At 44.0% G+C, this 25,493-nt stretch overlaps 1 long non-coding RNA gene across 2 annotated transcripts in view; it reads left to right on the top strand.

The window, feature by feature from the left end:
* LOC143983643 (uncharacterized) overlaps positions 1-25,493 on the top strand; it is a 51,694-nt gene that overhangs the window by 12,472 nt on the left and 13,729 nt on the right. For both annotated transcript variants that reach the window (XR_013274627.1, XR_013274626.1), the window contains exon 2: positions 24,189-24,277. This is a non-coding gene — a long non-coding RNA (uncharacterized LOC143983643). The remainder of the gene's footprint in view (positions 1-24,188; positions 24,278-25,493) is intronic.

Here is a 25,493-nt window from a genome sequence, read left to right as displayed (position 1 = left end):
CGCCACCTGTTACTGTGACAGCTCAAAATGTTTAGATGTTCCTCACTTTCTATCTCAGTGGGGACACAGACAACAACAAAAACCTGACAGAGGGTCTATCCCTCCCCTTTTCAATTCAAAACTAAAAAATAAAGTTTTGGCTGGACTTACACTTTAAATTGTAGCTCATAAATCCTTAACCTAATGCTATTGCATCTTCAGGGTGCCACTTAGAGACATATTCTGCAATGCTGAAAGGAAAGAACACATTTTAACTTAGTTTCCTAGTACAACCTAACCTCCCAGTACTGATATAGTAAAAGTCAACAAAGATAGAAGAGTGCAAATACTACAGTAGCTCTGAAACACTTTCAAAATACAATGTACAGGTACATTTTTACTTTTCTGGATGCGCTGATATGCTAAGCCATAGCAGCAGAATAGTCTGTTTAGTTCCATTATGCCTGTACAGTGGCTTAAAGTTTCCATTGTGCTCGATCAAGAATGCTCACATTTTGCTTGTTAACCCGTGGGAAATACAAAAACTGTTTTATGCCGTGTCTGTAAACATTGCCTAGCACAGTTATAAACTGTTGGAAAATGAGTCTCACAAATGCAAGCAATATTTTATCATTTCAAACAAAACCAAAGAAAATTCCCAGCTCGACTTACCAACCAGCCTGCAACCAACCAAATTATCCTGTCTATCAGTATGCATTAAAAACAGGAGTTTAAGTGGTTGTAAACGTGTGTTTTTGTTTTTTCTAAGGCCGGGTTCACACCACAGCGATGCGGGAACGCTGCGAATCCGCTGCGTTTTCCCGCATCGCATGCCTCCCGCCGGCAGTTCACACTGCCCTATGCGAACGACTGGGAGTGTCAATGAAATGTTAATGACACCCCCAGATCCGTCCGCATATCGCAGTGCGATCTGCACACTCGCACAGGAATCGGATCGCATGGTGTGAGCACCCATGCGATCCGATTCTGCTGCGGACCAAAAAAAGGGTCCCGTGCGAGTTTGCTGCGGGAGCGATGCGAATTCAGCCATACTATCTGTATGGCTGAACTCGCATCGCTACGGAGATCGGATGTGATTTGCACTGCAGTGCGGTGCGAATCACATCCGGATCTCCCCCCGCAGCAGTGTGAATCCAGCCTTAATAACAAACATGCCCATACTTACCTGCTCTGTGCAATGGTTTTGCACAGAGCTGCCCTGAATCTCTTCTTCTGGGCTCCCCGTCGTCGATCCAGGCCCCTCCTCTTCATCGGTGCCCTCAGGGAAAGCCACTTTCCATGGGGGGGGGCACCCATGCGAGTTCGCTCCCGAGTACATCTGCTGTATCCATTGACACAGACAACGGGACTAGCCCCACCCCCCTGATCCCGTGTCACAGCTTTTGATTGACAGCAGCGGGAGCCAATGGCTGGAGCAGCGCTCGTGCACATCGCTGGATCAGATCAGGCCCAGGTAAGAAAAAGGGAGGGTTGGGGGCGCTGCAGCACAGAAAGTTTTTCACCTTAATACATAAAATGCACTAAGGTGAAAAATCTTAAGGCTTTAAACCACTTTTAGTTTGCACACATTTGCAAATACACGCATAAGCTGCAGAGCCACTTCACGACACCCCAGGATTATCTATAGTCCTGACTCTAAATTTTGAGAGCCTCCATAATAGAAGCACATGCATTATAATGAATAGGCAGAGGGCAGTTGAGTCTGGAGGGAGCCCACCCCTCATAAAAGGCACAGGGGCACACTGAACACCCAACATATAGCACTTTGACAGCAAAGGTTTCCAGTGCCTCCCCTCACCAGTATTCCAACAGTACAAACAAATGGCCCCTGTCCTCACATATAACTGGCCTTTGCAGCAAGGAGCACATGGAAAGGTGAGAAAATTCCCAGCTCAACTCACCGACCAGCCTGCAACAAACTGAATTATCCAATTTTATCATTTCCAGTAGGTTAACATGAACACCATCAAAAGCCCTTACAGGCTTGAAGCAAAACTCCTATTTTCATGCATTTATTCTTTAATAAATCTCTCAGATGTCTTATAAAATAGGAACACAGTGTTCCCCACAGAAGTCTACTCCACTGGAACAGGGAACTGAGGCTACAATTCGCACAGGCTCACCAAAATTGGACTATAGAAGATTGGAAAAACATTGCCTGGTCCGATGAGTCTCGATTTCAGCTGAGACATTCAGATGGTAGGGTCAGAATTTGGTGTAAACAACATGAAAGCATGGATCTATCCAACCTTGTATCAACGGTTCAGGCTGGTGGTGTAATGGTGTGGGGGGTATTTTCTTGGCCCACTTTGGGCCCCTTAGTACCAATTGAGCATCATTTAAATGTCACGGCCTACCTGAGTATTCTTGCTGACCATGTCCATCCCTTTATGACTACAGTGTACCCATCTTCTGATGGCTACTTGCAGCAGAATAATGCATCATCTCACAAAGCCCAAATCATCTCATCACTGATTTCTTGAACATGACAATGAGTTTAATGTACTCCAATGGCCTCCACAGTCACCAGATCTCAATCCAATAGAGCCCCTTTGGGATGTGGCGGAACGGGAGATTCGCATCATGGATGTGCAGCCGACAGATCTGTTGTCAATATGGATCAAAATCTCTAAGAAATGTTTCCAACACCTTGTTGAATCTATGCCACGAAGAATGAAGGCAGTTCTGAAGGCAAAAGGGGTTCCAACCAGGTACTATCAAGGTGTACGTAATAAAGGGGCTGTAAATGTATTTTTATCCTTTTGCCAACCGCCCCACATACATTTACTTCAGGGCAGTGGCTCCTCTACACTCTGTACGTGATTCTGCATTGGCGGGTCTGGGGCACGCACATGCCACCAGTGACCAGCTCCCACTGTGATTGGACACAGCAGGAGCCAATCAGTGATGTCTGCCAGGACACACCGTTCTTATGAGGCACAGGCCAGATGGTAATCTGCAAACAAGGAAAATCTGTAAACAAGGCAGATCGCTGTTCTGTGATAAGAGAAGGCAGTGATCTTGTGTTTCTGCTCAGCAGAAACACAGATCTCTGCCTTCCCACAGCACAAGCATCCCCCACACAGTTAGAAAGCACTCCCTAGTAACACATTTAACCCTTTGATCCCCCCCAATGTTAACCCCTTCCCTGCCAATGTCATTAGTATAGTGACAGTGCATATTTTTTTAGCACTGATCATTGTATTGGTGGCACTGGTTCCCAAAAAGTGTCAAAGGTGTCAGGAGTGTGATTTGTCCTCTGCAATATGGCAGTCCCGCTATAAGTCGCTGATCACCGCCATTACTGGTAAAAAAATAACTAAATAGATAAAAATTCCAAATATAACTATTTTCCCCTGTGGAGGAACCCTGGTTAAGGAACCCTGCTTTAAAGTTGTTTATGTGTGATAGTTGACAAAGCCGTTGCTATATCTTTGGACAGGTGTGTGTTTTCTTGTTAGAGAATAGCCATTGTCATTCTCTGATGTTCTTGTAAGTGTCACTCTGATATCCATCGGTCAAACCTTCGGTTTGCAGCAAATGATATATATATATATATATATATATATAAAGTCTCAGAAAAACCTGGAAAAATGACTGAAGCAAATATATATATATATTTCACTATTAGTACTATAGACTGAGAACTTTGCAAGTGCAGTTGCTCTAGAGCTTAGTAAATGAGGGGTAGCTCAGCTGACTTCCATCATCATGTGCAAAAAAAAAACATTTATTTATTTTCCTTGCATGTGATTGTGTATTCTCTGTAAAGTAAACCTTTAACTCATTTACTAAGCTCTGGAGCAACCTGTAAACTTGCACAGTCTATTTGCCTTAAAGTAGGCACAACTTTTTTTTTTACATTTTGGATAGAGTAAGGGAGGATTATAACCCCTGATAGTCTGTGTCCCATTGGAAGATTTTATACTTTTCTGGGGACAGCTCAAAATTAGGGATTTTCTTTTACTTTCAATGATAATGGTAAACAGGACAAGTATAGGGCGAATCTCCCTGATGGGGGCACATACAACATTAAGTCCACACTATCCAAAACTTAAAAATGGTTCTCCTTTAGTTATACTTTAACCACTTGCTTACTGGGCACTTAAACCCCCCTCAGTCCCAGACCAATTTTCAGCTTTCAGCGCTGATGCACTTTGAATGACAATTGCGCGGGCATACAACACTGTACCCAAATGAAATTTTTATCATTTTTTTCCCACAAATAGAGCTTTCTTTTGGTGGTATTTAATTACAGCTCGGAGTTTTATTTTTTGCTAAACAAACAAAAAAACATGCAAAAAAAAATAAAAAATCATGTTTAATAGTTTGTTATAAAATTTTGCAAACGGGTCATTTTTCTCCTTCATTGAAGTGCGCTGATTAGGCGGCACTGATAGGCTGCACTGGTGGGCACTGATGGGCTGCATTGGTGGGCACTGATAGGCTGCATTGGTGGGCACTGATAGGCTGCACTGGTGGGCACTGATAGGCATAGTTAAGGCGGCACTAATAGGCACAGATAAGGCGGCACCGATGGGCACAGATAAGGTGGCACTGATGGGCAAAGATGGGCACAGATAAGATGGCACGGATGGGTGGTACGGATGGGTGGCACGGATGGGTACCACTGATAGATGGGACTGATGGGCACTGATAGGTGGCACTGCTGGGCACTGATGGGCGGCACTGCTGGGCACTGGTAGATGACACTGATGGGCACGGATATGTGGCATTGGGGTGAAGCACCTTTGAGGCAGATTGTGGGCACTGCTGGGTGGCACTGCTGGGTGGCACTGACGGGGGGCACTTACTTTTAATACATGTGGCACTGCAGGGGGCAGGTGGGCACTGGCAGGGGGCAGGTGGGCACTAGCAGGGCTGGCCGTGATCGGGACTGATGTCCCGATCACGGCCGCCGGTGATCAGCTTTTTTTTTTCTCCTCGCGCTGACAGCTGATCACGTGATAAGGGGTGATAAGGGGTCGGGATCGACCCCTTGCACGGATCGGTGATCAGGCGAGTCTCATGGACTCACCGATCACAGAGCACGCCCCCCTCAGGGGGCGCGCAGGCCGCTCGTGCACGGGACGACGTCAATAGACGTAGTCCCGGAAAAGGATATCCGCGCTGTAGCCGTCATTTGGCTATAGCGCAGATCTCAAGTGGTTAAGTAAATCAACCCCAATAATTTTCATATTTAGGTTTCTATGCATTACTGCTGAGAGGACAGATCCAAAAAGGCAGAGACTACTCAAAATTGGTTATTATTTATTTACATTCCTTAAATATCTCATACCTGAACCACTACTTAATTACCACATGCATTTAATTATTTATTTCCTTCTGTGAATTGACTTTAATCCCTTTTCATGCGGTATTTACTGACAGTTTTAAACATTTTGCGGTAAATATCACAAAACGGTATAGTGAATTGACAATTTCAGGATCGCATGCAATATATAGGGGAAGTGTGTCTGGACACCTAAATCTCACATGTGAGATGCTTTTGTGAATGGAGCCCATTGCATTTTGTCTAGGATGGACTCTAGGAAAACTTTAATGCAAACTCTGACTATGGCTGCTTCTGATTGGGGTGCTAGAAGAAATTTTGGGGGTACTTTAGCAAGCACCCTCCTGGTGCTACCACTAAAAGCACCAGACCCAGTGTCAGCCGGTGTTTTTTTTGTTTTTTGTTTGTGGGGGGGGGGGGGGTTGCAAACAACCACAACCCCGCCCTTCGCTGTCTGCCGATCCACTGGGACTTACCCCATCTAGGCGGCGGGCACATCAGGCAGCGTCGAAGATTGGACAATGGCAGGCACATCGGGCAACGGCGGAGATTGAGCAACAGTGGGCACATCGGGCAGCAGCGGGGATCGGGGCATCAGCGGGCACATTGGGCAGTGGCGGACATCAGGCTATGATGGGCATCGGCTCCTGTGTCTTCTACTCCTCCCCTCCTCCTAAATGTCCAATAGGATCTCTGAGTGCTGCGTGAAGGTCATTTGCTCATTTAAGACTATTGTCCAAAAGGATCGCCTGTCCTTTCAGCCAATCAGGTGAGACCTGCTTCCATCTTGGCTAGGAGGAAGATCAGTGTTATATTAATTTGCTGTTGTAACACCTGGGTGGGCTCATAGTGCGATGCTCCGCGACCCGAACCAAACCTATTTTGAAGCCTATTAGAGCCTCTGGCACCCCCGCTGCTGTAATTCATGCACCTGGCATCTTGAAAGGGACCGGACACATAAATTAGGGGGTAGCTTCATGTGGATCATAGAGCATTAATTAGGATGTGGTGGCCGTGGATACAGAGGGCGACACCCCTAATGGACGGGCCACCACTGACCAGACCCAAAGGTCCAGTTCTCATTTTATCATTTGTTTGACTCATGCATCTCTCTACTGTGTGTTTGTTGCACAACTTGCCTGTCTGACCTTGACTCAACTTCACTTGCCCCAGCTATTTCTATGAACCCCAAATCAGATTCCCATTTGCCCTTCTATTCTAAAGCATAGTTTTTGCATCTTCTGCTATAAACTCCGTAAACACTACATTTTTGGCACCATCTATGTCTGGTTGATTCAATTATCTATTTCACCTAGATCAACCGATGTTTAACTGTTTGACATTGTATGGGCATCTTTAGTTTGATGTCAGCCTGTTTGTACATCTTGTTAATCTGCAGACTGTGGCCTGCCGCCTACATTCTCTGAATAATTTTAGCACCCACACATTCAAAGCTTACTTGAAAAGTACCTGCTAAGGGTGAAGAGCACTAAAGAAGTGGTCATAGGGTCTGAGCAAGAAGATCATGTAGTTTTTCCCTTCTGAAAATCTAAGACTATAAAATAGTTTTAGATATCTATTAATTTTCAATATATATGCACAGGTGTAAATCCAGCTGCGTCCAGCAATTTGTGCCCATGCATGTGTTAAGGACAACATGCTGTATACCCACCTACTGCCATTAATTACGATGGGCAACTGTATGTTGCAGCTGTATTTCCCAGGTGCAGCAATATACCTGCAATGTACACTGTATGGCCTCATGCGTCTGTGTACATGAGGTCTCATTGGCCCTTGTAAACCTGCTAGCCATGGGCAAAGACCATGCAGTGCATTATGGTTTTGAAAATTTTTCCCAGGCAAATCTGCAAAGAAACTCACCGGAACCACAAATCTTGATACCACATGGTTCAGCTCAAATCCTTGGTAGCAGCAAACCCAAACCTCATCCGTATTAACAATGTGACAGCGAAGGTACACAACTGGAATACAGGAGAAAAAAAACATTGTCAATGTATAACAGGAAGTGCCCAGTGCAGGATAAAACCCTGTGGATGCCCCAAAGCCAAGGCGATCCGACTGTAAGTGGGAGTAGGTAGCCATCAAAACCAGGAATCTGCCCCCCATGTAAATGAGGAGGGGGTGGGATGCAAATAAGCGGAACTTCCCCTTTTGGGTGAAGTTTCACTTTATGTTCTCAATATTTTCTGCATAGAGCCCTTTAAGGTAAAGTTTTCATTTCTTTGAGTTTCTTTTTCTTTCTATCTTTTGTAAACAATTTAAGAAAGCTTCACTGTCATTTTCTTTCAAGATCAAATCAATGTTATTTTGATCCATTATCACGGGGCCCTTAAATGGCATTTGGCCCATTAGGCCAGTGTCTACTCTGCTCATTTGAAAAGCACTAGAAGTACCTGAACCAGGACCTTCTCATGAAAGCTTCATATATAAAAATATTGAAAATTACTTTTAAAATTAACATATTAAATAAGACATGTGAAATTATAGTGACTGAATTTATAAAATAGTTCAAGTGAAAAGAAGTAAAAAAAAAATAAATGGTATAAAGTAAGACATCTTATGAAACAGAACAAACCAGAGCTGGGAAAAGAATGGCAGCCAAGCTTAGACTTCCAGATGATTACTTAGCTAGGTACTCCACCTGCCCTAAATCAAATTCTACCCTCCCCATTTGTTGTTATTATTTCCAGGGTGCGTTTGCGAGTGGTATTCCGTGTGCAATTGGTCCATTTTAAATGAGGCAATCAGCAGCACGACACAGCCTGGCAGGGGACTCTAGCTTACTTAAGGTCAAGTGCTTGTGTATAGTATCCGATTGAGGGCAAAGCTCTCTGTCCCCTGGGATAAACACAGGCAAAGTAGACCTAGAGACAGCAACAAAAGCCATTATTCTGAGAAATAGAGAAACAAAACTCCTATTAGAGAGCCAAGGATGCAGGAGATTGACCCATCGAGTGCTGGAGAGACTGGAGATGGTAAAGCACGGCTAAGATTACAATACGATTTTGTGTCAGCTTTCATTTAAAAAGCCATTAATCTTGAAACAAGATCAGAAAAGATATATATCAAAATATAAAGCCCAAACTTCATGCACATAAAGCCCAATACATGATTTTACTGCATAACTACACGATTATACAAATTTGTAGTCCTATTGTTCTAATGCCAGATTTGTTTACTGCAGGTACAAAATTTATTAAAGAGAACCTCCATTCAGGACATCCGAAATAAAATAAAGGCATCATTATAACTATCGTGAAATAGCAAAAAAAAAAAAAAAAAAAAAGACATTTTTAGAGTTACATGCAGGCTTTTGTTTTACTGATTACCTCTTCATTTTTATCCTTAGTGTTCTTATCATGGTGGCCATTTTCATTAAAGTGGAAGTAAAGTTCACTTTTAACTTGTGTCTACAGGTAAGTCTATAATAAGGCTTATCTGTATGTATAGTAAATATCTCCTAAACTTGCACTGTTTAGGAGATATTCACACATCATGCAGCCATGACGTCACCATCGCATTCACGCTGAAGAGATGGCATACCCATGCCATACCTTCAGAGCTGTGTGCCATTCATACAGCTGGAGTCCATAAACCCGGATGGAAGACGTGGTGGAGATAGGAGCACAGGGAACAGTGACAGGACTGCTCCGCGCTGGAGGGATCCGTGTCCAGGTAGGTCTGTCATAATGTGGTAGCATGCGAAGATTGGTGTTTTTCAAATGGTTTTGATTTTTCGAAATGGTGCCGTTGACATCCAGGTAAATCAGAAGTGATGTCAGGTCAACACTTTCAGGTTACCATAGCCGAGAGCCGAGCAAAGCCAATATATTGTCTCTGCTTGTAAAAAGAAAATCCAGCCACTAGGAATCACATTTACAAGAGAGCCGATCACCAGCTCTAAAAAAACTGTACTTTTTTTCCCCACATATAGAGCTTTCTTTTGATGGTATTTGATCACCTCTGCGGTTTTTATTTTTTGCGCTATAAACAAAAAAAGAGCATACATTTAGAAAAAAAAAACACAATATTTTTTACTTTTTGCTATAATAAATATCCCCGAATTTAAAAAAATATATATATTTTTTTCCTCAGTTTAGGCTGATATGTAATTTTCTACATATTTTTGGTAAAAAAAAAAAATCACAATAATCATATACAGTGTCTTGCGAAAGTATTCGGCCCCCTTAAACTTTTCAACCTTTTGCTACATTTCAGGCTTCAAACATAAAGATATAAAATTTTAATTTTTTGTGAAGAATCACCAACAAGTGGGACACAATTGTGAAGTGGAACAAAATCTATTGGATAATTTAAACTTTTTTAGCAAATAAAAAACTGAAAAGTGGTGTGTGCAAAATTATTCGGCCCCTTTACTTTCAGTGCAGCAAACTCACTCCAGAAGTTCAGCGAGGATCTCTGAATGATCCAATGTTGTCCTAAATGACTGATGGTGATAAATAGAATCCACCTGTGTGTAATCAAGTCTCTGTATAAATGCACCTGCTCTGTGATAGTCTCAGGGTTCTGTTGAAAGCGCAGAGAGCATCATGAAGACCAAGGAACACACCAGGCAGGTCCGTAATACTGTTGTGGAGAAGTTTAAAGCCGGATTTGGATACAAAAAGATTTCCCAAGCTTTAAACATCCCAAGGAGCACTGTGCAAACGATCATTTTGAAATGGAAGGAGTATCAGACCACTGCAAATCTACCAAGACCTGGCCGTCCCTCTAAACTTTCAGCTCAGACAAGGAGAAGACTGATCAGAGATGCAGCCAAGAGGCCCATGATCACTCTGGATGAACTGTAGAGAACTACAGCTGAGGTGGGAAGAGTCTGTCCATAGGACAACAATCAGTCGCACACTGCACAAATCTGGCCTTTATGGAAGAGTGGCAAGAAGAAAGCCATTTCTCAAAGATATCCATAAAAAGTCTCGTCTAAAGTTTGCCACAAGCCACCTGGGAGACACACCAAACATGTGGAAGTGTCAGGTCACCTAGAGCCCAGGTGACAGATGCACCCCGTAGGGTTAGGGGTGCACCGCAAGGTTGTGGACCCTACGGTTGACTGCTGCAGATGGGGGACAAATCCCACTGGGGTTAGAGCGTGAGATTCCCTGGGGCGCGGAGTCTAAGAGCCAGCAGGTGTTCACCAGAGCCTCGAGTGGTGAGGATGGACTTGGCTGCAACTGGCTCCAGGTCGCGACCCCCAGGGTCCCCCAGCTCACACCCACAGTAGGCAACAGGAGGATAGGGATGATGAGGGACAAGCCAAGGTCGGGGCCGCAAGCAGACAAGAATAGTCGGGTACACGCCAAAAGGTCAGGGTCACAGGCAAACAGGGATAGTCAAAACACGCCAAGGTCGGTAATGGAAAACAGTAGCAGAGCACACGGCAGGAAACAGGACGCTAATACACAATGGATACACAATGGTTGATCAGCACTGAGGCCTGCAGTGCACAGGTTAATATAAGGCTCCCTGATAGGCCTGGGGTGGAGCCATGCTTAGAGGAGAGGTTATAAAAACCACCAGGTGGAAGAGGCTGGCTTCTTAGTCTGAAGACATGAGGGAAGGTAAGCAAACACAGGAAGATCACTGCATAACCATGACAGGAAGAAGGTGCTCTGGTCAGATGAAACCAAAATCAAACTTTTTGCCCACAATGCAAAACAATATGTTTGGCGTAAAAGCAACACAGCTCATCACCCTCAACACATCATCCCCACTGTCAAACATGGTGGTGGCAGCATCATGGTTTGGGCCTGCTTTTCTTCAGCGGGGACAGGGAAGATGGTTAAAATTGAGGGGAAGATGGATGCAGCCAAATACAGGACCATTCTGGATGAAAACCTGTTGGAGTCTGCAAAAGACCTGAAACTGGGACGGAGATTTATCTTCCAACAAGTCTCTGTATAAATGCACCTGCTCTGTGATAGTCTCAGGGTTCTGTTGAAAGCGCAGAGAGCATCATGAAGACCAAGGAACACACCAGGCAGGTCCGTAATACTGTTGTGGAGAAGTTTAAAGCCGGATTTGGATACAAAAAGATTTCCCAAGCTTTTAACATCCCAAGGAGCACTGTGCAAGCGATCATTTTGAAATGGAAGGAGTATCAGACCACTGCAAATCTACCAAGACCTCTAAACTTTCAGCTCAGACAAGGAGAAGACTGATCAGAGATGAAGCCAAGAGGCCCATGATCACTCTGGATGAACTGCAGAGAACTACAGCTGAGGTGGGAGAGTCTGTCCATAGGACAACAATCAGTCATACACTGCACAAATCTGGTCTTTATGGAAGAGTGGCAAGAAGAAAGCCATTTCTCAAAGATATCCATAAAAAGTCTCGTCTAAAGTTTGCCACAAGCCACCTGGGAGACACACCAAACATGTGGAAGAAGGTGCTCTAGTCAGATGAAACCAAAATCGAACTTTTTGCCCACAATGCAAAACGATATGTTTGGTGTAAAAGCAACACAGCTCATCCCCCTCAACACACCATCCCCACTGTCAAACATGGTGGTGGCAGCATCATGGTTTAAGCCTGCTTTTCTTCAGCAGGGACAGGGAAGATGGTTAAAATTGAGGGGAAGATGGATGCAGCCAAATACAGGACCATTCTGGATGAAAACCTGTTGGAGTCTGCAAAAGACCTGAAACTGGGACGGAGATTTATCTTCCAACAAGACAATGATCCCAAACATACAGAAAAATCTACAAAGGAATGGTTCACAAATAAACGTATCCAGGTGTTAGAATGGCCAAGTCAAAGTCCAGACCTGAATCCAATCGAGAATCTGTGGAAAGAGCTGAAAACTGCTGTTCACAAACGCTCTCCATCCAACCTCACTGAGCTCGAGCTGTTTTGCAAGGAAGAATGGGCAAGAATTTCAGTCTCTCGATGTGCAAAACTGATAGAGACATACCCCAAGCGACTTGCAACTGTAATCGCAGCAAAAGGTGGCTCTACAAAGTATTAACGCAAGGGGGCCGAATAATTTTGCACGCCCCACTTTTCATTTTTTTATTAGTTAAAAAAGTTTCAAAAATCCAATAGATTTCGTTCCACTTCACAATTGTGTCCCACTTGTTGGTGATTCTTCACAAAAAATAAAAATTTTATATCTTTATGTTATGTTTATCCTATGTTTGAAGCCTGAAATGTGGCAAAAGGTTGAAAAGTTCAAGGGGGCCCGAATACTTTCGCAAGGCACCATATAGATTGGTTTGCGCAAAAGTTATAGTGTCTACAAAATAGGGGATAGTTTATGGCTTTTTTTTTTTTTTACTAGTAGTGGTGGTGATCTGTGATTTTTATTGGGACTGCAACATTGCAGTGGACAGATCGGACACTTTTGACACTTTTTTGGGACCACTGACATCTATATAGCGACCAGAGCTCAAAAATAGCCACTGATTATTGTATAAATGTCACTGGCAGGGAAGGGGTTAACACTAGGGTGATCAAGGGGGTTAACTGTGTTACCTCAGGCCGCGTACACACGGGCGGACTATCCGTCCAACTAAGTCCATCAGACAATCCGACAGACAGTCCGTCCTACTTTTGAATGAACGGACTTGACCACACACGACGAACAGACAGTCCGCTGAAAGCTTGCGCGATGACGTGTACGGCACGTACGACGGGACTAGAAATACGACGTCCAATACACTGCAATGCAACCTTCGGCCGTGTGAATCCTTTCTGAGCATGCGCCATACTTAGTCCGTCGAACTAGCCTACTCACGAGCGGACTGTCCGCTGAAACCAAGTTTGGACGGACAATATTACGGAAATTCCGAAACACTTAGTCCGCCAGACTGTCCGCTGAAAAAGTCAGCTGAAGCCCACACACGAGCGGATTGTCCGCTGAAACACGTTTCAGCGGACCAAGTCCGTCAGACAGTCCGCCCGTGTGTACGCGGCCTCAGTGTGCTCTTATTGTGGGGGGGGGGGGGTGGGATTGCCTGAAGGAGGACACTGATCAGTATTCCTATATACTAGACATGGGCGCCGTCAATAAATTAGTTTAGTTTCGTTCCGTTACGGTTCAAATTAGAATTAATTTGTACTTCGTAATTTGTGTCCGAAATTCAATTTTGATTCGTACGAAATACGAATTGTCGTTCGGTTCGTTAACTTGTCGTAACAATTACGAACATTCTTTACTATGAATTTAAAGGCAAAAATATATATACCTCAATATAACAGTCGATGCTGATGGAAGTTTGGCTTTTATCCGAAATATGAAATTTCGTTAAAGAATTTCCGATCCGAAATATGAATTTTCATTAGATTTGTTCACTTTTCGGTCCAAATTTCATTACTACGGAAACAACATGTGACTGTTGGTTGACCAATCAGAGCTTTTCTTCTGATGCTGAGGCCTACAGGGCAGGCCTGATCATGTGACTTCCCTTTGTGGGTTAGTTAGTGTAGTGGAGCAGATCATTTAGGTAATATGTTGTTATTTTCTGTTGGTATAATATTTTTTTGGGGACATTTGGTGATTTTGGTGTTAGTTTGCTGGAATCAAAATCATATTTTTTTGTCTACATTTTAGTTCAAACATCTGGATCCTCGTCAGCAGTTGACAAACAGTGGCACCGCTCCTTCCTCCTGCACGCTGAGGCCATTGATGAAAAGCACACAGCGCAAAACATCCTGCAAGCCCTGCAGAAAATGTTGTTGCAGTGGTTTGGACAGGCAGATAGCAACTACCGGATTAGCTATGTTGTCACTGATGGAGGCAACAACATGGTCAAGGCTGTAAGGGATGGCAGCTTTGTGGGTGTGCGCTGCTCAGCCCACCTTCTCCACCAGGTGGTAACTGACAGTTTTCGGTTGGTGGAGGCCATTTCTGGCAGCGATGGAAGGCTGTCCAAAGTGGTGGACTCTTGTCAGAAGATGGCTGGTCACTTCCATCAGAGTGTGAGGGACAGCCACCTCCTCAGGGTGGAACAGAGGAAGGCAGGCCTTCCAGAACACTGCCTAAAACAGGAAGTGGGGACTAGGTGGAATTCAACCCTTGTCATGGCCTGTGATCATAACATTGGCATAGAGAGACCTTTAGGCAGGGAGGACTGGGCCATAATTGGGCAGATTATGGCAGTCCTCAAACCTTTCCTCTCTGTCAGAACACCTAAGCCGCGAGGATGCCAGCATTGATTATGTGCTCCCACTCTTCAACCACCTTAAGATTTGGATCGGTTCAAGTCGGCTGAGGAACCTTTGCCTGGTAGTGGCCCTCAACCTGATGTGTTGGCTCTGCTAAACACATTTCTGATGGAAATGGGCAGGCGCACGCAGGAGTTGACTGCCTCTTGCCCAGAACTGATGCTGGCTGCAATGTGTGACCCTCGCATAAAGGGCAAAATAGCTGTGCAGTGTAGTGCTGTGACAACATGGCGGGGCAGACTAATCGACAGGGTGCGTCTGAGGGAAAGGCAGATGGTAAGGCTGGGAAAGGAGGAAGAGGAGGAAGAAGATATTGAACACCCCCTCTCCCATGCATCATCTAGTGAAGTGAGCAGAGCTTATGCCAGCGGAGCATCTTCTGTCTTGGCTGAGGCACTTGACAGCCTAATGGGAACCTCCAGCATAGTGTGCCCCAAGAAACCCATATCTGCAAAGGAGGTTGTCATGTCCTATTTGTCAGCCCCACCAGTGCACCCCACCACAGATCCAATGTTTTTTTTGGCAGGAGAAGAGCGAGGAGTGGCCTGCCCTAGCAGATATTGCCAACGAGCTACTGTCCTGCTCTCCGACAAGTGTCCAGCGTGAGCGGGTGTTTTCTGTGACGGGAAACATCCTGCCACCCCAAAGATCCCAGTTGTCCCCCCAGCTAAAGGAGAAGTTAGCATTTTTGAAAATCAATTTGCCAAAGCTCGGGTATCCTTGCCTCACTCTGAACATTCTTTGAACTGACTGTCTGCAGCAGAGATGGCCATTTGGTCTTAGTTGGTCCCTGTCCCTCCACACAATCCCTCCCCTCGCTTCTCATTTACCTCTATTTGCTTGTGACATCATCTGGGATGGACAAGAAGAGAGGAGGGGCCGCCAGGAAGCAGCGGAGAGAGAGAACTTATTACACACGCTTCCTGCGCTACTCTGCATGCTGGCTGGTAAACGCTGTGCCCTGATGTTCCCCAATGTGCCCTAATGTCCCCAATGTGTCCCAATGTGCTCCAATACGCCCTGATGTGCCCCAATGTGCCTCAATATGCCCTGATGTGCCCTGATGTGCTCCAATGTGCCCTGATGTGCCTCAATATGCCCTGATGTGCCCCCACCATTCTTCTAATTTACATATATGACTGCTAGAACAGATAAAAAGACATTTAGGGAAATTGATCAAAATTGGAGCGAACAGAATCTGGAGCAGTTGCCCATGGCAACCAAGCGTGGTAACACCAAACAATTTCCAGTGACCCCGCACATCCCCGGTGACCCCGTACAGTGCGGGGGATCAAAACTGGAGCTGGCAAAAACTGGAGCAGCTGTGCATGGCAGCCATGTGCTCATTATGAGGGGCTCCCATCATCCCTGTGCTGTGATGCCTTCCTTCCTCCTGGGGCTGTACCCCTGCTGTGCTCAGTATGTCAGCACAGCACAGGGATGGGGGAAGCCCCTCTTAATGGGCACAGCAGGGGTACAGCCCCAGCAGCAAGTCAGCATAGCACAGGGATGGTGGGAGCCCCTCATAATAAGCATAATGAGTCGACGACGACGATTGATCCGAAATTCGTAAACAAAAGTTTTGTATTTCGTACAAAATTGGGACGCATGGCAATTGGTATTTTGGATCCTCCCAAATGTACGAATTTAGGGAAATTCATACGAATTTGTAATTCGTACAAAACTAATCGCACATGTCTACTATATACTAGGAACACACGATCGGTTTCCTCTCCCCTGTCAGAACGTGGATTTGTGTGTTTACACACACAGATCCTCATTCTGGCTCTGTCAGGAGCGATCACGCATGCGCATCGGCTGCTCAGTACCACGGCGGGCGCGCTCCCCTTATACTCCTTAAAGCTGCATACAGGTACAGTGAGTGATTTGTGCAGGGGAGCCATTCTGCCACCATTAAACAACGGTGGGCGGTCGGCAATTGGTTAAATACCGCATAAAAAGGCATTAAAGTCAATTCACAAAGGCAAATAAGTAAATGCATGTGGTTATTAAGTACTGGTCAAAGCTTGCAATAACCATGCGGTAACTATGGCAATGGCCAAAGTGATTGATTTAAAAAATAGGTGGGAAAGTGCTAGAGCAGGTGTCAGTTATATTTTAGTCAGGAGTTGTTTCTGGGGCCTGACAGACCACATATTAAATAGGATTGCGCAATGCAAAGGAGGAGGATGAGGAGGAGAAGATCTCAAGTGGTCCTTTTAAAGAAAAGAACCTTTAAGGAGTGAACACTGCTGGATCAATTCTTTGATGCTGATACCCTGCAGAAGTTCAGGTTATTAAGCCAGTGGTTCTCAACCTCAGTCCTCAAGTACCCCCAATGGGCCATGTTTTGGGATCTTCCCTTAGATAAAATAGCTCTTATCAATAAAATGTCATTGATATTGATTTAAAGCAGCTGTGCAAAGTAAAGGAAAACCTGAAAACATGGCCCGTTGGGGGTACTTGAGGACTGAGGTTGAGAACCACTGATCTAAGCAACTTTTCATGGAGCTCTATACCCAACTCATAGGGTACCTTGAGCCCTCAACACAGAGAAGCCATGCCATACCAGCCATGACTAATGCTGGCCATACACTATACGAAAAATCGGACAAACCCATTTTCGAAAAACGAACATTCGGCCATGAGCGCAAACGATAGTGCTATCATGTAATGACCGATAAATCGCTCAGTGGACATAAGTGCATTTTTTTTTTTTTTTTACATATACCTAGTACAGACAGTTCAGACGGGAGAATTTAGTCGAAACCCTAGCTTCAGCTGTGTGAGGTGACAGATCCAGTCTACCATGCATAGGATACAGCACTCTGGATTATTGTATTTTGCTTTCTGCTTTACAGAAGTAAGGTAAGGGGGCCATTCCACCTGGTGTGTTGTGGGCACTTTGAAGATACAGGATCACTTAGTCACATATCCAAGTCACTCAATTCCATTTCTTCACGGACTTGATTTCCAATTTTGCTTTTTGCACTGTGTGCTTCACGGACTGTTTATTTATCTGTGATTGCTGTTATTGCACTTGTTTATGCACTTTATATATTCACATACATGGATGTTTATATTTGCACTTAAAGCGGGAGTCCGCCGGGACTCCACGTTTTTTTTTTTTTAAAAGCCAGCAGCTACAAATACTGCAGCTGCTGACTTTTAAAATAGTGACACTTACCTGTCCAGCGCGCCCGAGATGTCGGCACCCGAAGCTGATCTCTCGATCGTCTCTCGGGTGCTGCCGCCGCCATCTTGGGTATGGGAATCAGGAAGTGGAGCCTTTCGGCTTCATTTCCCGGTTCCCTACTGCGCATGCGCGAGTCGCGCTGCGCAATAAGGATGGACCCGCTGCCTCTGGGATCTGTATGTTTCCCAGCAGGCAGCGGGGGGACTTTCGGAAAGGGGCGTAATCTACGCCCCTTTCCGCAGAGAGCTATCCTGGAAGTGGGTGCAGATACCTGTACTGTACAGGTATCTGCACCCCCCTCCCCCCTGAAAGGTGCCAATTGTGGCGCCGGAGGGGTGGAGGGTTCCGATGAGCGGAAGGTCCACTTTAGGGTGGACCTCCCCTTTAATGGCTTGATTAGCACAGTGGATTTTATGATTGCACTTTATTTATTTACCACATCCATGTGTTTAGTTCTTAATTCATTTATTTTAATAGGCCACTTTATTTTATAGTGTTGCTCTGTGTTTTTTATTTGGAGTGCAACACCATATATTGATTTTTTTCTTACTATTTAATTGGGTGGGGTTTGCACCCCTGTCGGTGGTTTGCTGCCACCAATTTTATTTCATTTTCATTTGTTCATTCTCCCAGTAGCGCGGGAATACCATATTATTTTATATCTCTATTTTCAAATTGTTGTACCACTGAGCATGCGGGACAGGAAGACAGGGACACTTTATTATACTGTGTGACCTAAAAACTGATCTACAATTATCTGTTAGAAAAATAAATTGCAATTACAAAACATGCTGTTATTTTTTTTTTCATGGTATTTACTTGAGTGGTATCTATATAGATAACCGAAATAGTTAAAATAAAAATGTAATTATAAAAGTTTTTTCCTAAAAATAAATAAAAGCAGAACAATGGTCAGCATGACAGGAGAGATTATGAGTACTTGTATTATCACCTATGGTTCTGCAAGATTGTTATTCATAGCTGTGACATCATAGCCCTGACTAATACAATTACTATGGGTTACACAGCTGGAAGCAAATTAATATTAGTTCTCCCACTGACAAGTGGAATCGCTTAGAACAAAACCTTAATTTTAAAAGGATACATCCACTTAACGAGGCTTCCAGTGCATGTCTTTCTATCTTAAGTGCCTTTCCTTTTCAAAAATGTTTAAAAGAAAAATACATAAAATCTAAATTTTAATGTAGTACAATTTTTAACCGAATGTTGGTCATCTATTCTGTGTGTGTAAAAAAAAAAAAATAACAGCATAATGTGTTCTTCACATTAGAAAGTATTATTTTACAAAATACCTTTTAGTTCTACCTTTTCGGGGCTTAATCATAGAGGCCCCTACAATTTAGACCAGAGTATGGTGAAACAAGTCTGAAGGGTTTTCTACAGGTGAAGAACAGAAGCTGAGCCATCCTTTACCCATTCTATTCACACTCATGCAACAGGGTGGTTGTATGCAAACAACCGCCATTTTGTTTTTAGTTGATGTCTACTGGAGCCTGACAAGCCGATCCTGTCTGTCATGCACCAGTCTTTCCACATTCTAATCCGACCAATATACAGGGGTTGGACAATATTGTTACCTAATATGGCGTTGAACCACCTTTGGCATCCAAGACGGCCTGAATTCTTATGGGAATTGCAAATATAAGTTTTGGATGGTGATAAGAGAGTCTGATACCACTCTTCATGCAAAAATCTGGGTCACAATCCTTTTATCTCTTTCAGTCAGTTGACCATGTCGACTGTGCTTATGCGTAGCAGACAGTTTTACCAGAAACTATATATGCCGTCATAACCTTTGATATTGTACCTTGCGACACCGTAAATAAATTGGCAACTTCAGTCACCGAGGTACCAGCTAAACGGGTACCAACAATTTGCCCTCTTTGAAACACAGCAAGCTCTGACATGACTCCGTATTACTAGCAGCGCACACAGCGAATGATGAAAGTAAGTCTTCGCATCTGCTAGGAAAAAGAATGTTACATCACTTCTGCTTTAAACGTGAAACATTGTTACTTCCATACCTGCAAATCATGTAATGCTTCCATATTTTTGTCCAACCCCTGTAGGCTTGAAGGGCATTTAAAACAAAAACATTTCCTCCCCCCTCCTCCTACCTATCTGGTGTACCCTGTATAAAAGGATCTGTATATTTACATTTTTTAATCTTGTTTGGTCACATGATTCAGCTGCTCGCCTGTGTAAGGCAGTGCTTGACAACGGCTGTGAATTCCCATAGCCGTGGTTTCACCTATAGGCTCCCATGACTTAGCCATTGTCAGAGCTCCCTCCTCTCCCCTGCAGCAGACACAATGGAGCTGGAGCCACAGGGACATGTGACATGTGACATTAAAAAAATAGGTAAGTACACATGCAACAGCATTTCTGTATTGACAGCCCTGATATGATGCAGGCATATCTTAAAATGGTTGTAAACCCCACTTGGTCATTTTTACCGACAGGTAAGCCTATAATAACGGACTTCCTGTAGGTAAAATGAATATCTCCTAAACGTGCACCGTTTAGAAGATATTCACCCTACATGCAGCAAGTGACATCACTGGCGCAAGCTCTCTAAAGGTCAGGCATACCTTGCCGCTCCTACTTGCATGTGGTGGAGTGACGTCATCAAGGCTCCAGCCAATCGCATAGCCGGAGCTCGCGAACCCATAAAAAAGATAGGGCGAACATGTCAACCCTCTCAGCAGTGATTCTACAGCACAGGAGGGCTCTGTTCCAAGGTGAGTATTTCATAATGTGTTAGTATGTGATGCATACAAACACATTTTGCAAATATTCTTTTTTAAACATCTGCAGTTTACTACCTCTTTAAAACTATGTACAGTGCCTTGCGAAAGTATTCAGCCCCCTTGAACTTTTAAACCTTTTGCCACATTTCAGGCTTCAAACATAAAGATATAAAATTTTAATTTTTTGTGAAGAATCACCAACAAGTGGGACACAATTGTGAAGTGGAACGAAATCTATTGGATAATTTAAACTTTAAAAATTATTCGGCCCCTTTACTTTCAGTGCAGCAAACTCACTCCAGAAGTTCAGCGAGGATCTCTGAATGATCCAATGTTGTCCTAAATGACTGATGGTGATAAATAGAATCCACCTGTGTGTAATCAAGTCTCTGTATAAATGCACCTGCTCTGTGATAGTCTCAGGGTTCTGTTGAAAGCGCAGAGAGCATCATGAAGACCAAGGAACACACCAGGCAGGTCCGTAATACTGTTGTGGAGAAGTTTAAAGCCGGATTTGGATACAAAAAGATTTCCCAAGCTTTAAACATCCCAAGGAGCACTGTGCAAACGATCATTTTGAAATGGAAGGAGTATCAGACCACTGCAAATCTACCAAGACCTGGCCGTCCCTCTAAACTTTCAGCTCAGACAAGGAGAAGACTGATCAGAGATGCAGCCAAGAGGCCCATGATCACTCTGGATGAACTGTAGAGAACTACAGCTGAGGTGGGAAGAGTCTGTCCATAGGACAACAATCAGTCGCACACTGCACAAATCTGGCCTTTATGGAAGAGTGGCAAGAAGAAAGCCATTTCTCAAAGATATCCATAAAAAGTCTCGTCTAAAGTTTGCCACAAGCCACCTGGGAGACACACCAAACATGTGGAAGTGTCAGGTCACCTAGAGCCCAGGTGACAGATGCACCCCGTAGGGTTAGGGGTGCACCGCAAGGTTGTGGACCCTACGGTTGACTGCTGCAGATGGGGGACAAATCCCACTGGGGTTAGAGCGTGAGATTCCCTGGGGCGCGGAGTCTAAGAGCCAGCAGGTGTTCACCAGAGCCTCGAGTGGTGAGGATGGACTTGGCTGCAACTGGCTCCAGGTCGCGACCCCCAGGGTCCCCCAGCTCACACCCACAGTAGGCAACAGGAGGATAGGGATGATGAGGGACAAGCCAAGGTCGGGGCCGCAAGCAGACAAGAATAGTCGGGTACACACCAAAAGGTCAGGGTCACAGGCAAACAGGGATAGTCAAAACACGCCAAGGTCGGTAATGGAAAACAGCAGCAGAGCACACGGCAGGAAACAGGACGCTAATACACAATGGATACACAATGGTTGATCAGCACTGAGGCCTGCAGTGCACAGGTTAATATAGGGCTCCCTGATAGGCCTGGGGTGGAGCCATGCTTAGAGGAGAGGTTATAAAAACCACCAGGTGGAAGAGGCTGGCTTCTTAGTCTGAAGACATGAGGGAAGGTAAGCAAACACAGGAAGATCACTGCATAACCATGACAGGAAGAAGGTGCTCTGGTCAGATGAAACCAAAATCAAACTTTTTGCCCACAATGCAAAACAATATGTTTGGCGTAAAAGCAACACAGCTCATCACCCTCAACACATCATCCCCACTGTCAAACATGGTGGTGGCAGCATCATGGTTTGGGCCTGCTTTTCTTCAGCAGGGACAGGGAAGATGGTTAAAATTGAGGGGAAGATGGATGCAGCCAAATACAGGACCATTCTGGATGAAAACCTGTTGGAGTCTGCAAAAGACCTGAAACTGGGACGGAGATTTATCTTCCAACAAGACAATGATCCCAAACATACAGCAAAATCTACAAAGGAATGGTTCACAAATAAACGTATCCAGGTGTTAGAATGGCCAAGTCAAAGTCCAGACCTGAATCCAATCGAGAATCTGTGGAAAGAGCTGAAAACTGCTGTTCACAAATGTTCTCCATCCAACCTCACTGAGCTCGAGCTGTTTTGCAAGGAAGAATGGGCAAGAATTTCAGTCTCTCGATGTGCAAAACTGATAGAGACATACCCCAAGCAACTTGCAGCTGTAATCGCAGCAAAAGGTGGCTCTATAAAGTATTAACACAAGGGGGCCGAATAATTTTGCACGCCCCACTTTTCATTTTTTTATTAGTTAAAAAAGTTTCAAAAATCCAATAGATTTCGTTCCACTTCGCAATTGTGTCCCACTTGTTGGTGATTCTTCACAAAAAATAAAAATTTTATATCTTTATGTTTGAAGCCTGAAATGTGGCAAAAGGTTGAAAAGTTCAAGGGGGCCGAATACTTTCGTAAGGCACTGTACTTAAGATTGCATTGTACATGTACAGTGATTCTTATTTATGTTAAATTACCATCATTTTATGAATTTCTGTTTAGAGGACATCTATGCTTTTAGTAAAGCTGCCCTTTAAATGTTACCACATGAGTGGCAGCCATCTACCCTAATACTTACCTTTTACCCTGCTACTGAGTTCTAAACTATGTGGCACTACACAGCTTTTGCAGTAAAAAAATAAATAAATATCCCAGCTGCTTTTAGCAACAACTGCCTATATGCACCCCTTGGTCCATTAAGTCCTATAGTTGGTCTGCACTGGTTTGAATGGGTGCAGCTTGCGTGAGCAGTAAGAGCTGGGCACGCCCAGGACTTATTCTGCAAAGGCTGTGTGGCACCAGGTAAGGCCACTTGGTGAAGAACTCAGAACTTTTAATTAAAAGTGACAATGCCCTTTAAATTTCTGTTTAGATTGACAGTGGGAGTGATTGTACTGGTGGCTGGAACATGAAAGAAGGGGCAGAGTAGGGATGATTGACACAAAATCTCCTCTGCCATTTGCTTTTCCTGCTTCCTACTGTCTTATTAAATGAAGTGACATTAGGTAAGGTATTTAGACAGCACAATAAAGATAAACAGGAGAAATCACCAGTTACACTCCATTCAATAGTATTTTGTTATAGTTGGCTGGAATGACTGAAACAGATGGTACCATTCCATAAATGCAAGACAAGATATGTCATCTGTACATAAGAAATTGCTCAGCAGGCTTTTAATTTAGTCATAATGACAGACATGAAGAGTTTTGAGGGCCACACGGAGCCCGTTTTATTAGGCAATAGTCAACTGATAAAAGGGACTCTCTATGGCCATAAATTGTTGCATATCTTTCATTGTGACTACACAATAAGCTCTCGCTGAGCAATTTCTGATATACAGATGGCATATCTGGTCCAGAACAACAGAAGTCACACAAAGTTTAAACACGTGCCAGGAGGCAGAGTTGAGAGCCCTTAAAAAAAATAGTTATAGTCTGGGAAAATGATAATTTAGTTTCAGGGTAACTATCGTTGACGAATCATGTGGAGAGCTACACAAATTTCACTTGTATTTGGCTTTGAGAGATCCATGCTGGAAACAAACAAAACAATAGTTTTCACAGCAAAGTTACGTTAATGGCAGATACTTTGTTATGAGTGCATTAAAATCCAGTACGTTTCTATACATAATACAGCTATCAGTTTAATTGATCTCTTGATAAAGTCAAAGATTCCTGGTGAATCAAGATGGTCATCCTCATCAAACAGGCCTTTCTCACCTTGAATAGGTGACTGATAATGTTTTAAACAGGCATTACATAAATTATATTTGTTGTTACCAATAGTAACATATTGCCTAATATTATACTTTCTATTTTTATTACAGCTGGTGCCAATGCTTGGTTTCACAGGACTGGGAGTTATTAATGTTACTGTCTACTTGGTGAAGAACATTCTGTTCAACCGAGAATTAAGGTATAAACCACACTATACTAAAATACAGTATATACCTAAGAAATAGCAGTAGAAATATTAGGTATTTGAAATGTCAGATAGCAGAGATGTTGCAAGACATCCAAAAATGGTCACCTGTTGAAAGTGTAAGCATTTGTTCCCTTCTATATCAGGGTGCAGTGTCTAAATTTTTTAAAATAAGTAACAAGGTCACTTTTGCAGGAGCAAAAAATGTATTGGCTAGAGATACTTTTTAAAGTGATTGTGAGGGATTTTTTTATTTCTTTTTTCTAAATAACAAACATGTTATACTTACCTGATCTACGCAATGGTTTTGCGAAGAGCAGCCCTGATCCTCCTCTTCTGCGGTCCTCTGCCAGCGCTCCTAGCTCCTCCTGCCTTCTGAGTGCCCCCATAGAAAGGCGCTTTCTAGGAGTGCACTCACATGCCTCGGTCCTGAGCCACACTGTGTGCGCCTATTGACAAATACAGTGTGGCTCGGCCCCACCCCTTCTGCTACCTCATCACTGGAATTGATTGACAGCAGCAGTGATCTCTATAATGATAACAACTAATGACTGAGTGATTCATTCACCTACAAAATGTACCCCCGGGGCACCGCAGTACATACAGTATACCAGGGGTTTCTAAACAAAGGGCCAGTTTACTGTCCTTTAGACTTGGGGGGGGGGGGGGGTAGGGGCAGACTGTGGGCACTGGGAGTAGAAAAGGTTAGGGGGAATGCACAATGCCCCATTTTTGGTGTCAGTGGGAGGAATAGTGTCCCATTGTTGGTATCATTGGGAGGAATTGTGCCCCACCTTTGGTGTCATTGGGAGGAATTCTACCCCTTCGTTGGTGTCAGTGGGGGGGGGGGGGGGTAGGATTTTTCCCCATTGTTGGTGTAGTGCCCTCCTAGATAGGTAGATAGGTGCTAGAGTGAGTGTATATAGTTTTTGTTTTTTCTGCTTAAAAGTGAGACAGCTAGGCAAATTTATGCCCTGTCAGCTTATCAGAGAGCTGTGATTGAATAGCAGAGTCTGCTCAGTGCTCTGGTGCTGCTCATGCTGTCTTGATTGGTTTCACACTGGTCTACAGTGAGGGTAAAAGTATTTGACCTCCCTTGCTGATTTTGTACGTTTGCCCACTGACAAGGAAATGATCAGTCTATAATTTTAATGGTAGGTTTATTTTAACAGTGACAGACAGAATAACAACACAAATATCCAGAAAAACG

This window comes from Lithobates pipiens, unplaced genomic scaffold (assembly GCF_037356315.1).
Source record: "Lithobates pipiens isolate NorthernLeopardFrog02 unplaced genomic scaffold, aLitPip1_a1.2 Scaffold_16, whole genome shotgun sequence".
NCBI classification, from domain to species: domain Eukaryota; kingdom Metazoa; phylum Chordata; class Amphibia; order Anura; family Ranidae; genus Lithobates; species Lithobates pipiens.
Note: the sequence above shows the minus strand (reverse complement) of the source record. Positions and strands in the feature narration are given on the sequence as shown.